Below are 18,279 nucleotides of genomic sequence, written 5' to 3' on the forward strand. Positions count from 1 at the left end.
TCAATTACAATATTATATTTTATATTTAAATAAATTAGAAAAATGCTCATATTTCATCGATGTAGTCAGTGATATAAATCATAGTATTACTTATATTAACTATAATCTCCATTAATTTCTTGTACATTATTTCTCAAAACATTATTTATCTGCGTAACGAACGCACTGTAATGCTTCTCTCTGCCTCTCTTTATCTCTCCACCACTTCGTCGTTCTCACTCTCTCTCCTTCCCTCACACCCTCCCTACCTCGCTCACTCCATCGCGCGCGAAAGCGCCTTGCTCTCCCGAAATCGTTTACTATACATATTTCGCATCGGATCCTACCGCTTGACTTGATAATTGTTAGGTAGGTTTGAAGGCTGTCAGTATTTATATACAAACAGAAAAACTGTACCTCTCTTTCCTCAAACTCCTCTATCAGACACTTTTCAACGAAGTAATGCTCGCATCGTGTTCAGTTAAATACGTTCTATCATACAGATCAGATCACAATGAGTTTTGAAGAGCGAATTCAAAAAAAGGAACCCTGGGTAGAGCAATGTTTTATTAAAACGGTCAATTTTCGAGTACAGTGTCGAAAACCATCTTGCAAAAAAATCTATAAATACGTGGAGTTTAGAAAATATCAGGAATTTGAGAAGCACATACGTGAAGCGCATTCAGATTGTTATAATCATGAACAGAATAAGATAAAAAACAAAGACTGGAAATATTTTAGACTAACAACAAAAAAAAACAAAGCATGTATTATATGTGATATACGTGATACCCCAATTAAATTTTCACAAAATGAAAACTTATCGGAACACTTAAAAAGTCACTCAAAACTAGAAAAAAAGCTTGGACGCACACAAAACAAAGATTGGGGTTGGAAATACCTGGAACAACTTGAAGATTTTTCTGCTAAATGTAAGCTTTGTGCGAATAAAACAAAAAAAATAAAATTAAGTTTAAGAACATAACTTTTAAAAAAGCACATGGTGGATGAACATGGAAAAGAGTTGCCAGTAATAAAGTCACGAGATAAACAGTCTTTAAAATATCATACTGAAAAGCATTACTTTTTTAATAAATGTTATACGAAGCCTGTGCATTTGCGAACAGAATGTCGATTTTGCAAAGGTAGCTTTCAATGTGTCACCTATCAATCGCTTAAGCTACACATAAAAGAACATACATTTATTTGGAACAATAAAAAATCTGAAAAGAAGACACATGACAAGAACTGGTTATATTTTAGGTATACAAAACAAAAAAAAAATAGAATGTATTTTATGTAAAATGCCTGTGCTAAATGACCAAATGGAGAATCACGCAAAAGATCATATTGAAGAAGGTCCCACCATCCTATATATTTCAACATTGGTCACGTAAATACGTAAGACAAGAAGAAGATAATATATGTATAATTTGTGAAAAAAATATAAATGTCAATTTTAACAAAGCAAACTTAAAAAGCCATATCTCTCATAAACATGAAGACGAGATAAAAAGAATAAACGAAGAAGAAATATTTTGGAAATCGCAAACTGAAAAGAAAAGCTGCTTGCAAGAATATTATACAGATGCTGGTGATTTTCAAACAGAATGTAAACTTTGCGAACGCAAAGTAGTATATACCAAAGAAACACAATTTAAAAACCACGTAAACGACGTGCATTATGAAGTTCACCATCTTGAAGAACATGAAAATCCACATGATATCTACCTAGGACAGTGGAAATATGTAAGGTACACAAAAGACACTGTATTGAATCAACTTATCACAGAATGCATGATATGTCAAATAAATGTCACACTACCTCACATAGATCATTATCCACGCGAGATAGTAAACTATGCTCATCATTGGGCACTTAAATACGCGAGACAGAATGGACATGTTGCGAAATGTACGATATGTGAAACACCAGTAGACTTTGAATGTGACGTGGACAATTTAGAAAACCACGTATCATCTGTACATCAAAAGAAATTAAAAAGAAGACAAGAAAAAGAACAAAAGATAGAACAAATAGAACAAGGAACAGCACACGATGAAGCTAAACCGTCGACGAGGTACGCAAGTTAAAAAAAAACGATCGTAAGTTTTAATTATATTTTATTAATTACTACTGTTTAGTAATATTTATCATTACATTTTATTCTTTCAATGGTGTATTCAATCAAAATATGATAAAAACAACAAAAATCAAATAATTAATATATGTTTTTATATATTACAAATGTTTATATAGATTTATCTACATTGGACAATGGAAATGATGGTAGCGGCATTTTTAAGTAGCATCTCATGACCAGCGATAACGACAGTCTTGACTTTGAGTAAAAGTTTGGATATATTGATAAATGCACAAGAAACAAACATAATATCCATGTTAAAACTCGTCACTTAAGGGCTGTGACAAAATTACCGAATACTCGAACAAATGTATGTCTGGCAAAAATAAGTATTGCCGCATTAAATTTTTTTATATTCGTAAACATAAAAACGTAAATGTAAAAAAAAACATAAAAAACTTTAAATACGAAACGAAGAGAAAAGTATGTATACCGCCGGACATATGTTAAATACTTCAACAAATTATGTTTAAAATATATTATCTGTGCAAATATTCCGTCTAAATTTGAATCTCTAATAAATAATGTAACAATATCCTGAAGCATTATGTGTAAGATACTGTATCATTTCTTTTATTACATTAATGTTATGCTTATGCTGGTATAAAAATTCTTCCATTAGAATTAATGTTGTCTTAAAGTATTATAGACATGTACTAGATTGTATTACATCATCATTTTAAGGTTATTTAAAAGTTTTCAATTACGAATTGAATGTCATCTCTAAAATAATTATAGCACGTAGCAGATTTTATCATTTTATCATTTTAATGTTATCATTATTTTAAAATTTCTCAACTGAAATTAATGTTGCATCTAAGGTATTATAAGTAGAAAATTATATTATTTTATTATTTTAATGTTATTTCGTTTATTTCAAAATTTCTCAAATCTTTTACAAAATAATGTTATTGTTTGCGTCATAAATGAGCTTTCGTCACATAGATTTGCATGTGAAAATAACATATTTGAAGAATCATGTAATTATTTAAATATAATTCGAGATTGATTGTATATTTACACAAATACATAAAGCATGTGATAATAATTATAACATTTATAATATATATACAAAAAAAAATATATATATAAACCCATGTTTTATTTAATTACGTTACGCAAATATTCATAACGCTTCCTAAAATTGAAAAAAAAGATACGTTTCATTATCAAGTTGAATAAGCAGAATTATAACGATTTATTCTTCCTTTAAAACAGTAATCGGAATTAATTGAACTTTCCGGTCAGTTTTTGAGGTCGATGTATTTTATTACAAAAATTTATATTTGTCACCTATTTTTTTATTTATCTAAATATTTTCTATGTTACTGAAACGGAATAATGCTTTTTACTCATAAACAATGAAAACACAGTAAATTGTAGCAAATTTGAAATATTAAATATTTGCCAATTTTGATATAAATAATGAAGTGTTTAAATCAAAGACGTTGGAAACTGTAGTCATGAAGTAACTAGCAACAGAATGTTAGAATGTAAAAATCAAACCAATAATTTGGAGTATATTGCGCTATGATAATGATAGAAATGACGATAACGATGGTGGCGTATCTAAAATATAAATGAGATAAAGAAATAGGCATGTAAGTATTTATATTTCTGCAATGAAAATGTATCTCAATTAATGCGTCTCTATATCTCAATCATATTTAAGAAATAAAAATGTAAATTATTTTTTATAACGCATTTAAGTTATTTCCATAAATTACCTACAGAATATTCCAGCAAAATTTAAGCATAAATTATGAAATTTATACCGACTTTAACTTTCATATTTCAGGCTATCGGCGGAAATAAGAGCGCCTGAAAAAGAGGAAAGAATATATTCCTGTCCCACGTTTCTCCAAAATCCGCTATCGTATTTTTCTCTTTAGCCCGAGCCATGTTTCACCGAAATCTCCCGCGTCCAATTCCCTAAGAGTTCCTTATCACCCCTAAGAGCCTTATCATCCCCCCCAGACGAAACGCTCCCACCCATTCCTCTCACTCTCGCACTAATTATTCTTCGTCTATCGCTGGCCGATGTAGTCGTGCATCTAATTAGCGACATCGCGTCGACGGAGAGAGAGAGAGAGAAAGAGAGAGTCGTAATGGGGAGCTGGAAGCGGGATTTGTCGCACCCCGACACGATGCATCGGTACGGCTTGCTTTTGCTTGCTCTCCGCTGGTACTCGCTTGCCTTCTGACAGTGATCGAAAGCCGCGATGTTATCTTCGCGGCTCGATAACGACCAGCGGAAGTATCGCTTTAATCACTATATCCGACCGGCTCCCCCAGTTTCGCTTCTCGTGCCCGCAAGATCAGATCGCAGGATCTGCTTCGCGAATTGCCATTTTCGCGTATCATATTTGAATAAAGTTCCCGGTGCTTTTTTTTCATAATTTACTGACCGTAATTATCGTGCAACATTTTTCATCAATTAAAATAATTGCGATAGAGTCGAAGTTATATAATTATCGTACCATAAAATATTGCGATAAAATTTAAAACATATTAAAAATACCATTATAATTATAATTAAATGCCATTATATACTATTAAGTCCATTAACGTTACTGTGTTAATTAATCGATAAAATAATCTTTTTAATAATTATTTTTTAACGAGCTTTGTAACGATTCTTATGCACACGTTACGAATTGTTCACTTTAACGAGCTCTGCATCCCTAATCCGTCTTTTGTGTGCAACGAGATCAACATTGCCGTTTGCCGTAATAAAGCGCCCTGCAGTAAAGGGTTAAACATTTCCTCCGGTCAACACTTTGAGCGTATGCTCGCACGTGCGAAATGAAGTAGGTACCCCGCGTCGAAGAAGAAAGCCGGTATCCCCCCCCTCCTCCTCTCTCTCTCTCTCTCTCTCTCTCTCTCTCACTCTATCATCGGCCTCATGCATTTGATATCGATTTTCGCACGCGTAAACAACGCCATATGCCGCCAGCACAATTTGCGAATTCTCCGAACCTCAACTCTTTAAACCCCTTTGAACCTCGAGCAGGTTCGGCTGAAAGAAAACCGCGCCGGAAACGTAGGAGCGCGAGGAGATAAAATTCCGCGAAATCGACCGCGAGCTGCGACTCCTTGATAAAAAGGGAACGGAGGAGGGATAAAGTGTCCGTCGTATTTCTCTCTCCTTCTTTTTCTCGCTCGCCGGTGCGAAACGCGCGACGCGCGTTAATTTCGCGGGCCGAAACAAGACGGAGAGGAACGGCGGAAGAAGGACGAGGAAGAGGAGGAGGAGAAGGCACCATAAGGTCTGGAGGGCCCCTTATGCTATCGATCTGTCCCCACCTTGGCGGCGATACTACGCACCGTGGCACACCGTGTACACTACCCCATGGAACTATATTGTTCCCACTCGTTCGCGCGTGTACGAATATCGAGGTGCGCGTCGCGTTTGCGTTTGTGCTAGGCATGCTTGCAATTCTTAAGCGGTACCTGTTCTAGTATTTTAGACACCGACCCGTTGCTGATAATGAAGTATCAAAGTATTAACTTCTTTTCCGAAGATTTCTAAAAGTGGATACAAATTTTTTTAGAATTAACTTTTCTATTTTTTTCTAACCTGTTCAAAATTGGCAATCTTATTTGGATTTACTTCTATTCTTGAAAATTATTTATATTGATTTCTTGAAGATTTTTTATTTATTCGACTGTATATTATTCTACTTTTTCAAGGTTTTTCAAATTTAAGTTTTTTATAACTTTATTTGAAATATAACAAATTAAATTATTATTATTGCTAAGAGGTTACATTGTTATCAATAATCTATAAAATGTTATAAACTAGTAAAAAATTACTGTTATCTTTCTATTTTTATGTCTGTAGATATATATTTCTTGTGATTTCACATCTTGCAAAAAGATCAATTTGTTTCAACGAATTTTTGTATCACGAGATAAAGAAAAGAAAGCAAAGAGGATAAAAATTCAATTTGTCCTTTGACCTGTAAGTGGTAACGAAAACAAATTTGTCCCAGTATTCTCGTGAGAACTCTTCGCGAAAACTTGTTACAACGGTAAGATATTAAACTTTTCTAAGATCTTAAACAAGACAGAGAAGTATAAAAAGAGAAGACGAAGAGAGCGAAAGAAAGAATATGTCTACATTAAAATTAAAGAGATTAATTTAATGAGAAATAAAACTTTGCGCATCTATAAAGCATATTAAAATTGATTAAAAAAGGAGATTAATTTCTTATTTTAACTTAAATGCGGCATTTATTATTTAAGTTAATAACATCGTACAAAAGATTTATGTTTATCCTAAAGCACAAGGATTGTTGAAAGTATTGACTTTTTTACGACAGAAAAAATAACTGCCCGGAAAGAGACAAATCACCGAATGGTGAAATTCTTGTTTACTAGCGTATATCGGCTTAAAATTGGAAGAGAGAGCATGCTTCCTCGTGTGCTCCTCTCCCTTTCCACCTCTCTCGCGTAATCCGCTAGGATACGTTTGCTGCGAGGATAACCGCCGTATAATACATAAATATATGCGAAAAAGTTACATATGTGTATACGTACTGTACCGAGCAGTCAAGAGTGATTTTTTCATGTCATTGGAATGAAGAAGGCAAAAGTTTATGCGGAGAAAATTGACTTCTCCAACTTTCGCAATATCTGTCAAAAAAGGGAAAAAGAACTAACATCAAGGAGAAGAAATTAATGGTGTTCCAAAAAGAATATAATGGAATGAACAAAGCATAAGATATCGCGGAAATCATTAATTACGAGTAAGAATTTATTAATAATACGTATGACGTACAGAGTGATGAATATTTCCAGACAAACATTATCAGAACAAAATGTCATATCATAAATTTCACAAGAAAAAGAGAATTTGAACAAAAATCAAGAGCAAAAAGATACACAAAGTATGGCTCTCAAATTCCTGTAATCTAAATTTTATATTAAAAAAAAACGATGTTGCAATAATAATTCTGGTATCACATTTTTTATCTAATTTACCACATAAATAAAAGCCCTGCCGCATATTGCTGATGTTAAAAACGTTTCTCGTAACACTTCAATCATTTATTACAGTGATATTAAACAGAGAAGACAAATAGATGAAAAAAGAGCAATGTAGAAGAGAGAGAAAGATAAGAGCCCTCAGAGTAGAAAGATGAAAAGATAGCTGGTGAAGAAGTGAGCGGTGGAGGGGGGAGGAGGGGTGAAAAAGGGGGGGAGAGTAGGGGGTACCCTAAGAAAGATTAATATCTCTATCAGAGAAGTTCAGCGCAGCGGACCATTTATCTACGTAGGGGCCCTACGAGAAGCCAGCAGCCAATCTCGTCCCGCTTCCTCTTCCTGCTCGCAGGAAGGTCCGCTCGCAGGACCTGAGAGTTTATTTAACCGTCGGCGACCTTCGTGAGGGCGGAGGGAGGGGCAGCGGTAGTGACGGAATCAGCGTGTGTATCGGAGAGAAAGGCGCGAAAATAAAAAACAGAGGAAAAACGGGAAGGCAGGGATTGTTTCGCGTGCACCGGATGTCGTCCCCCTTCGCGCGCGAGAAAATTTGATTTGACACCCTTTAGCTTGCCAACGCCCCCGATGCCCTGACGGTTTGCAAAATACGGCACTCTCTAATGAATTCCGCCAGACTTTCCCTTCCTGCTTCGGTCGGTCTCGATTTCGATCTCGACCACAGCACGCACTTATTGTTAGATGAGTCGATCGTTCTAATGAAAGGAAAGCAGGGGACTAATTGCAACCGAGCGTACTCTGCGAATTCTTTAGGGATTAATGATGCTTCTCGCGTGAAACGGAAAGAGGAGAATTAAGTATTTATAAATCAACTAGGCTGTAAAAAGGAACAATCCGTAAGAAGATTTTGTTGAAATTTGTTATTCATATTAGCTAACAATAATAATGAATTATGGGCCAATAATGATGGCAATTAATTGCAGATTGTTGAAAAAAGGCTTTAAATAAAAACTTCAATAGAATTTAATCATAATTATTACATCGCGCCTACTATTATATATAATAAAAAGAATTTGGCAACGCGAAAGAGAGAGAGAGAGAGAGACTGAAAAAGAAATCGAAAACATGTTTTCCTTCGATCGAGATATCGAGAGGTACATTAAACTGTGCGTCATCGCAGATAAATGTTCTTGCTTGTCCCAAGATGCCTATTAAACGTGTCTAAAGCGAGTAAATTAGAAGTTATCTCTATCTCACCTTTGTATTCCGAGTAGTCCGCGATTACACCACGAACACGCAATGCAAACTCGTGGATGGCCCTTTACCCCCTGTTGCCCGCAACCCCTCTCCCACAGGAATAAACCCATCGCGAGCAAATTGCGCGAGTCTTTAAATAATGATGACTACAGCTTTGCAATAATAATGCAAATACCTAATTGACAACTTTGGCATTAATCTGTTGATCCCCGTGAATCCGATAAATGTTAATCCTCGCAGAATCGACAATGGCTAACGGTATTTTTCTATCAAGATATTTGTTTTATACAAATTTCACCAAAATAAAACTAACTGAAAGAAGGTCTATAAAATTTCTATAAATCTATTAAATCTAAGAATATACTCTATAAAATTTTATAGTGTTTTAAATTTATGCTTGTAGCCTTCATTAAATTATTTACAACTCTCTATATAATATCTTTAATAAATCACTATATTTGGCGATATTCGAAGTCTGTTGTTTAATATTCTACATTAAATAACCTTCATCAAGTGTTTCGTTTTCCTAAATTTTAAGCGAGGCTATTTAAATTCTAATTAAAAATTCCGCGCGCGGTACATTATAATGTCCATTTAACCATGGAACCCTGTTTGAATTATTTGTCGGTGACTGTTTACGTGATATACAGACGTAACAGACGTGTGAAACTTCCTAAATAAATAAAGGGCTAATAGACGCGACAGAGGCCGCGAAAGGCGGTTCTTTACTTAAGGGCCCTGATCATTAATAACTCGGCAGCGTGATAGCGGAGACCACCAGCAAAGGAGTCGTCTCATCTCGCAATGATTTAAAAGCGGGCCTCCGTTAATCCGCTTCACGTGCCCCCCCTCTCAACCGGACATTCCACTGTGTTTTTGACCCCTGGCCATCTTCTTTCTCAAGCGAACGACAGAATATCATCAACAAATATGAAACAAATCTTTTAATTTTAAAATAGTAGTATTTTACTTTTACAAAAATTATCTGTTATTCAAGAGATTCTATTTCTGTTTCAATAGATCAAATATTTCCTACGATTTTATTCCATTATTTTGATCGACTGATTGCCGAAATTAATCAAGAATATTATAAAATTAATACAAAATTATATGAATAAGTGAAAATTTCTTAAATTCTTATTTTGAAAATGTAAGACGTTCAAATATAAATACGTATCAAGCAAAAAAAAAATCCTAAAAAGACACTGATGGCTTTTACCGAAAACGGGGTCTGATCTCTCGCTCTCGGGGCCCTACGCGTGTTAAGAGGTTCGTATTGTCCAACGCCGAAACCATCTGTATGATACTACCTACTGTGCATCGTGTACGGATGTCTTTATCGCTTTATGAGGATCGTAAAGTGCTGGTGGCTCGCTGGTGTATCTCTGGCATAAAAGGGAAGGAAAGCATTGTCGTCATTGTTTATGCGCTCATTAGATATACCGTTGTCGTCGATTCCTCGATGGCATAAAGACCCGCTCACGCGATGTCCGCGTTCAAATGCTATGCTCCGAAACACGGTACTTACGAGCCTGACACAAAGGGTTTTACTATTAATGGCATCTTTATTTTGATTCCCTTCGAACAACAATCTTATCTATTGTCATATTTGATACTTTAAAATGCAAATGCGTATTTAAATGTAAACGAATGAATAGATATTAGAGCTGCATTTTTTGGCCTTTGTTCTAATTCGAATAATTATAATAAAATGATTACACAAAATACAACCAAGAACGTTTGATTTAATAATAATTATTTAAATTTATTTTCAATTTTAATTCTAATTTCAATAATATACATATATAAATTAAATAATATAATAATTTCAATAAAATTAATTAAATATATAAATTCAAAGCAAATAATTACTTGAAAAAAGAAAATTTCACGCTTCAATAAGAATGTTAGTCAGAAAAATTGCTGATGTATCGATATATATATATATACATATATCGCTAAAAGCAACTATTATACCATCTTTAACGCACTACGAGAAGCGAGAAGCTGATTTACGGGAGCTCGCTCGGGAAGAGCTTTGATAAGAGCGGCGACTTAAGGGTATTCTCCAAAGACCCGAGACAGGATATTAACGACATCGGAGTAGTACGAGTTGCTGGTCATAATGGAGCTGTCGATCAAGATGAATGTCACGCGAGCGGGAAGAAACGGCAATGATTTCGACGGAAACCCGATGTTCCGATCGTCGCGTCATTTAGGAGAAATCATACGCTTCGTTAATTCAAATTTATGATCCCGTGCAAAGCCCATATCAACTCTTTGCTGCAACAGTGAAAACCCATCACGATGGCACTATATTATTATTTTATGTCATTAATTTTATTTTCCCCTCGTAAAATAGAATTTTTCTTGAAAAATAATATAAGAACTCTTGTAGAAACTTCGTTTCCAATTTGTATCGCATTATTTACGTTGTAATCTATCGAATGAATGAATATGAATAACTATAAATCGAAATCTTGAATTTTTCAAAATTCTGTCGATCAAAAAGATCTATTTAAAAATAATTCAAAGATAATTATAATAATTACTTATCCGTTAATCATTATTTGCATATAATTAGCTCATTATCTATGTAAATGTTATCTCGACATTTCCGGATATAAATATCGCAACGAAATTTACGTCCTTGTTATCGGTCTTTCCACTACTGTATCAGCATCAACACCGCTTTACTACCTGCTGCTGCAGTGTGCCTCTTTTCAATATTCTAAGGATTTCCCATATTCTAGGTACTACGCTTTAGCGCCGAACTTTTACTCTGGATATTAAAAAGGTAATCGAGAGAGTACAGGAACGAAAGGTACAGCATGACTAGGGGGGAACGATTGCGGTCAGGATAAGATGTCGTAACCTTTGACTGGGCCCATAATTCGTGAGTCCCGTTAGTCCCATATAACGCCTGGGGTTGCTCAACACATTGATAAGGACGTGCGCCACCGATGCTACATCGAAGTGATGTCTATCAGTGGTACACCGTCTCTCTAATTCCTGCGGCTATCAAATGTTTGCCGTTGTAAACGTGTTTTGTTGCAAATTTGCAAAATAACTCGGCTTGCTATCCGACGGAAATATATTCAAGAAATTCAAGCTGGATTTTTCGTATCAAAAATATCAAGTTAGCTACAATAAGTTTTTTAATTGTAATACTGGCTTTAAATAACTGTAAAATTAAACTGAAGAAATTAATCGCGAGATATTTAATCATTTTCAATGACTCAATAATTCACTGTGTACTAATAATTGTATTTTAACAAAATAATATTTTTTTGTTTTATCGCGAGAGCAATTTACTTTAAAAAAAACTTTGATATTTATTAGCATAATAAACACGATATGATAATATTACAAAAAATAACACAATTTTATTAATTTCTAAATTTTTAAATGTTTTAACACTCATTTTTAAATGTTTTAGAAAATGATCAACCTGGAATCGTACAGGAACGCGAGAAGGGTAGTAAAGGATTTCAGAGGGGGATTGAAGTACTTTGGTAATTATGCCACAGACGAAATGCCGGGACATTCATCAGCAGCAGTGTGTTTAATGCGTAGCCGTTAAATATGTGCGCCAAACACGCTATGTTCTGCCTAAATATAACGCTCGGGATCTAACAAATTAACGCCGATGCGTTAAACGTCCGACCCGAAAGATCGCATTTTCCTTTCTCGAACCGGTCGCGAGAAATCGCAATTCGCTTTAATCACGACGCAAAAAAGCAAGCCGTTTTCTCGAAAAAAGTCTCAGTAAATTTAATCTTATCTTAGTAAATCGACTATACAGAGCCGAAAAAAAATTTGTAAGTAATTTGTAATATGAATATTTAGCGATTATTCTGCAGAAAATAATAGCATGTAAATTTTTCAGGCAAAAATTTGATTTGGAGAAATAATAAAAATTAACAGTGCATTTAATGCTCTGAAAATTTATACTTTTAATATCAAATATTTTTATGATTTCAATAGAGAACTATATTAAATTCTTATTGAAGCAACATCATCGAAATCAGCAAAATAATCTGAAAAACAAAAATCCTGTGGATGTCACAATAAAACCGACTGTTGAAATTATTGTGATAAAAGGTCGCAATAATTCCGTCACAAGCTGCAATTTCGCGCTTTTATCGCAATTCAAACGAGCGGAGAGAAGATTCGGCCGCTAAAAATTAACGACGAGTCATACGAATAGGCAGGGATGCTCTGTATAAATGTGCACGGCTGGCGAACGAGCGACGAAGAAGTATCGTCGGCAATATTGTTTTAATCCGTAACGGGGAAAAAATGTTTGCACAGCATGGTGATTGGTATGCGTTTATGCGCGCCAGCGACTGGTCCGCTGAACCATCCGGTCATCGATAAATTCAGATTTTTTCAAGACCAAAATTACGGTACTTTCTCGAAGGAGAAAAAGCTATCAAAATACAGCCGGCATGTTTAAAAAATTAATAAAGTACTCTAAAAAATAAAATTCTACTTAATTTGCCTTCTCTCTCCTTCTCTTTAAAAATACTTCAAGATATAAACATTTATAAATCATTATTATAATTATTATATTTAATAATTTGTACTAAGTAACTTGCATTTAATTTGTATAATTTATATGAGATAAAAATATATAAAAATTTTTTTTATTGGATATATTTTATACTTAATCTACGTAATTATACGTAAATGTAAGACATAATAGAATGCATGTAGCATATCTAATATTTTCAAAGCTAAACGGAAGCGTTTTCTGTAATTTGATACGAGTAAATGGTCGAATCTCGTGTAATCTGTGCCGAGCACGTGCCACGCGATGTTTTCTTTTAATTATCACGATCGCCGAGTGTTACGATCAACAACACGTAGACGAGATTAATGATCCCCGAAGATATAGCATCGGCCCCTTTTCTGATCAAACACGTAGGATAATTAATAACGCGCTGATTGACCTAACGATTCTCAATCGTTGGTGCGGAAAAACTGCGGATGAAAAGAATAAAAAGTATTGACTAAAAAAGACGCGAAGAAAGATGAGAGCGAAGTTCGACAAACGTGAATATTAAATGATTTTCAATGTAATTAATAATTTGTCTCCATCAAATTGATCCTTCACAAACATTTGTTCTGACGATTTATTATCTGGAATAACTAATCATTAATTATAATTTCTTAATTTTGAAGTAAAAAATAATTTGGCAAAATAGTTTACGTTTCGAAAAAATAAACTGACTTTACTTATGAAAATTAAGTAATTAATTTTATGAAATTAATAGTTTCTTTTTACTTCATCACTCCTTTAAATAATAAAAAATAGTACTGCTATGCAGCAGCTAAAGAGAAGCAATTTTGTACTGTAATTCTTCTCCGATTCACGAGACATATCGATTCGATTTGTCTCTGCTAAATTGAAGATCGAAATAGAGTATTGAAGTATTTCTATCTGCAGTACCAATGCTGTGTGTACCAATGCAAACGAACAATAAACATATGTATATCGTTTTCCGAACTAAAGAGAAAAAGCGTCAGAACAGATAGTCTCGTGTTTACGCTCACGATCACATGCAAAAATAAACACGCGCCTTGTACATCTCTAACCCTTTTGTGTCGATGAATGACACGCATCGCTGTGCTACCAAAAGATTTTCTTTTTCTTTTCGAGTCAATTAAAAACTAGAATTTGCGCGTCTATAATTTGCAAATTTTAGAAAATTTGTTTAAATAATTAACTTCACATTAAAATTAAAAACGAAAACACGAACATTGTTACACTAATTAATTTAGTTATTATTACATTTGTATGTAACGTGCAAATTTAAAATGCACTTTAAATTTTGATTTTATTAACTACAACAAATGTAATCCTAATTTGTACAAAATTTGTTTCTTTATTTAATTTTATTATATTATTTCTGCATAAATAAAAAACGCTGTAATAATTATTTATAAATGTTTATAACTTGCAGTATTTTCAATTAAATTTTAATTTAATTACGAATTATCTATGCGTTATATTTTTAATCTATGTATTTTGCGGAACTAGATATTTTTTCAAAAAAGCAATTGCGAAAAAATAAATATGATAAATAAATTCAACATGCGTAATGCATTCAACGCTTCAGGCTCAAGTATGCACGCTTGTGCAGACATTATGTAACCATGTAGTACATCAGAGCCAGGAATTGCCAAATTTGGCAGTCGCATCGCTTCTCTCAGTTGCTTAATTACACGAAGAGACGATACGTAAAGATGTCTACTTTCCAGCAATAAAGAAAACAAATTGCCTGATACAGCTTTTTTTGACGAAACTTCAGAGTAATTAGTACTTTCACAACCTTGTATTCGGCAATTTTTTAATAAATTTATCGAAAATTAAAGAACAAGCATAAAAATTTGCTCGAATAAAAATGAGAAAATAAAAAAGATAACGTATAATGTATACAATTCAATGATTAATAATATAAAAAAACTTAAAATCAGGTGATCGAATCACAACATTGCATGTAATATTGCATAAGATTATATGACTCGTGAAACAACACATAAAAATCAAGCAACTCTTATAAAGTTATTTTCATCCTTATAAATTGTCTCTGTCCAAGAATGATTAAAGGCAGATAAATTTAAGAATAATATTTCAATAAATTTCCAGACAAATAAAATATTTCTCTCTATAAATTCAGAAATTTTGATAAAACAATCCTGAAATAAGTTTCAATAATTTTAGCAGCTAATTTTGGTAAAATTTTTAAATCAATTAAAGAATCGTGTATATATAATCACTATAATATTTAAATAACAATTCGTATAAAAATTTTTTATAGACATTCCACGAGAAACTAGAAGAACTCGTTGCCGTAATTGCCGACAAACGAGCGTTAAATCCGCGTACAGCATAAATTGATACAAAGTCGAGTATGTAACATTTCGAAAGACCTCGGGGAAACGTCCTTGTGACGCAATGTGTACAAAACAATCATTAGCAGCGCGTTTGAGTGCGGAGTCTAACGGCGATAACGACAACAAACATATACATTGCAGAAATACTGTTACGCTCTGATAATAATCGCGCCAGGTGTTTCGATACAGTGAATAATTTTGATCACAAAATTTCTCGTCCACGCGGAGTCAATGACTATAATTATTTTCACGGTTTGTGTCCTTTGCAATTATAAAATAGACACTATGTCCGCGAAAACGTGGCGATTGCCACGCCAAATTATACACATGAATTTTGCGTTGCTACGCCATTGTAAAAACTTTGTAATATTTGTTGAGAGAATTACAAATTCGCTACTCATAAAAATTTTAGGATAGATATATAAACATACAGACAATAAGATGAACATATCAATGACAAAATTCTGTCGTGCTGCTTTCTCATTTTCAGCACAGAGAGCGTAAAGAAATGCGACTGAAAAAATATCACTCACCGTTCGCGGCAAAAAAATGATGCTACGCTGTCCGACAAAGAGCAAACGCTATACAATAACACAAAGGCTGAGGTCCGCGGTTGCGATCGAATGTACACAGCATCCACAGCCTAACCTTGATAGTTGACGACCGCAGCATGCATCCTTAATTGAAGTCTACGTTCAAGTTTCATCAAGTTTCATACATGCACATACGCGCGACTGACGAGAAACTAACAAAAACATAATCTCGGTTCCGACGTAAACAGTTCGCGGAATCGTTCTTGCGATCTTTTACTCCCGAACACGAACTTTCATACGACCGACAAAGATACGATACGTTGATATTTCACGACGATTTTCCGCGCATATAATCGAGATATACATGGTAATTCTTATCGCGTTTGTTTCTCTATTACGATCACTCCCGAAAATCGAACACGTCTGCCGTCGCAACTCACGCAAACACGAAAAATAACGGGCAATAAATCATAACACGTAGAGTCGACTTGAGTTTCACCTTTAATATGGCGGTTGGAGTCGCGGGGGACAAATGGCGCGAATGGACATTCGAAGAAACAGCTATATTCCGGCGACAAACTTCGCATCGTATATATAACCAATAATCTTAACCAATAACGCGCGAAAAACAAATTCTATAATGTTGGTAAGATTTTATGAGAGAGAGAGAAACAGCGAATGATGAGGAAAGCTAAAATCAATCGAGAATTATTTCAAGAATTATTGTACCGAATTTTGGCGAATAGGTTATGAAAAGTAAAAGATCACAAATAGAAGCGTATAAAGAATTTATGAACACGCAATTATGTTTTTGTTATCATTGTCCTTCTCAATCGTACGTGAATGTAAATATGAAAAAAGTTGGATATCTCGATTGTATATCGATTATTTTTGGCTTTATTTTTAATAAAAAAATTTAATTGATATTTTTAGCTTCTAAAAGACAGAACTCTAGAATTTATATATTAAAGATATACTAAAGATTTTAAAATCTGATATGATAAAAGAATTATCGCAAGACAAATTAAGATACAACTTGAATTTAGACTCTTATTGAGGAAAATCATGAAAATTTGATTTCAACAATCAAGTTTTTTATAACTGTGTAATTTTAAAAATAATTCTACTGAATAAAATTCCTAAAACAAACAATACGTGGATATTTGATACGTTTTCGTCGCATAAATTTCATTGCGGAAAAAAGGAACAATCCAACATGTAATTTAGTACCCTCGCATGACATTCTTGATTATGATTATTATGTTACCTCGTGCCGTCATCCAATCCGAAAGGGTGAGTTTCCCGTAAACTCGGTGAATATAAATTACATGACGCGATATACACGCATACATACTGCAAATTAATGTTTGGGCATGAAAATTTGACGTTCTCGCGCGTAGAATATTACGCGTTAACTGCGATAATATCTTACCTGAGTAGCGTCAACATAATGTCGGAAGAAACAATGTACTCTATATAATAAAAAAAATAATTTCCTACACTGTAGATTGTGGCGATATATTTTGTTACAAAATGCTGAGATAGAGATGTCATATTTTAGATTTAAAAAATTGCGATTGCAAGAAACATCATTAATCATTAATATTTCGTTTCAACTGGATGTCGTAAGTGCGTCTTAGTTGTAATAATTATTTAAGATTAGTTGATTAATAATTGTATAATGATCGATATAATTAAATGAAGCAAAATAAATATCAGTAAATTATATATAAAATAGTTGTAAACAGTATTCGTCGTGCCACGTAAATAACGTGCTATTTACTTCTAAAATTGAAATGCTATACAAATTTGATCTTCAGTCGACTGCCATCCTGCGGTTTATGATATTTCGCGTGATAGGATTAGTCGACAAGCAAATTACTTCGAAGATCGCATTTCTCTCACATAATTATACGGTACATACATTAAAAACCAATTCGCATGTACGCTGGCAAAAATGCAAGAGGAAAGATTCGCATAATTACGACGCGATAATTCGATGAATTGCAATCTTAAATAAAATCTTAAATTCAATAAGAAAATTCTATTAAAAATTCAAGTATCAAGCAAAATTTCAAACGGGCGAAAAACATTTTACGTTAATATATTGTTTCATGAATTATGACATGCAAATTTGAAGACTTACTTGATCTGAGCGCGGCTCCTTGACCGACGAGTGAGTCCTACGTGAGTCCTACGTCGTTGATATGTGGCCCTTCTTCGCAGATGAGTGCGCAGGTACACGCCGTTGATATGTGTCGCAGCTTCCGTCGCACAGATACGCACTGTTACGGATATGTCGCGGGAACGATAATTCGCACTCGATATGTAAACGCGAGAGTGAGATCAGGACGGAATCGCGCGCTACGCAACGTTCGAACGGCAACATACGGCGACGAGCGGCGAGCGCCGACTGCGCGCGGCACACCGCACGACCGTAGTGGGACAAGGGTGATGGAGGGGGATTGCGGAACAGGAACTACCCTCGCCGACGCGCACAACAAATTTTTTCACTATCT

The 18,279-nt window shown here is 34.2% G+C and overlaps 1 protein-coding gene across 1 annotated transcript in view; it reads right to left on the minus strand.

Moving 5' to 3' along the window:
• Positions 1-18,192, minus strand: part of sick (sickie) — a 311,918-nt gene extending 293,726 nt beyond the window's left edge. The window contains exon 1 of the mRNA XM_067357560.1: positions 17,907-18,192. The gene's annotated coding sequence lies outside the window, so the exon portion shown is untranslated. The remainder of the gene's footprint in view (positions 1-17,906) is intronic.
• Positions 18,193-18,279: the final 87 nt, after the last annotated feature.

The sequence above is a fragment of the Linepithema humile genome, chromosome 6, assembly GCF_040581485.1.
Source record: "Linepithema humile isolate Giens D197 chromosome 6, Lhum_UNIL_v1.0, whole genome shotgun sequence".
NCBI classification, from domain to species: Eukaryota; Metazoa; Arthropoda; class Insecta; order Hymenoptera; family Formicidae; genus Linepithema; species Linepithema humile.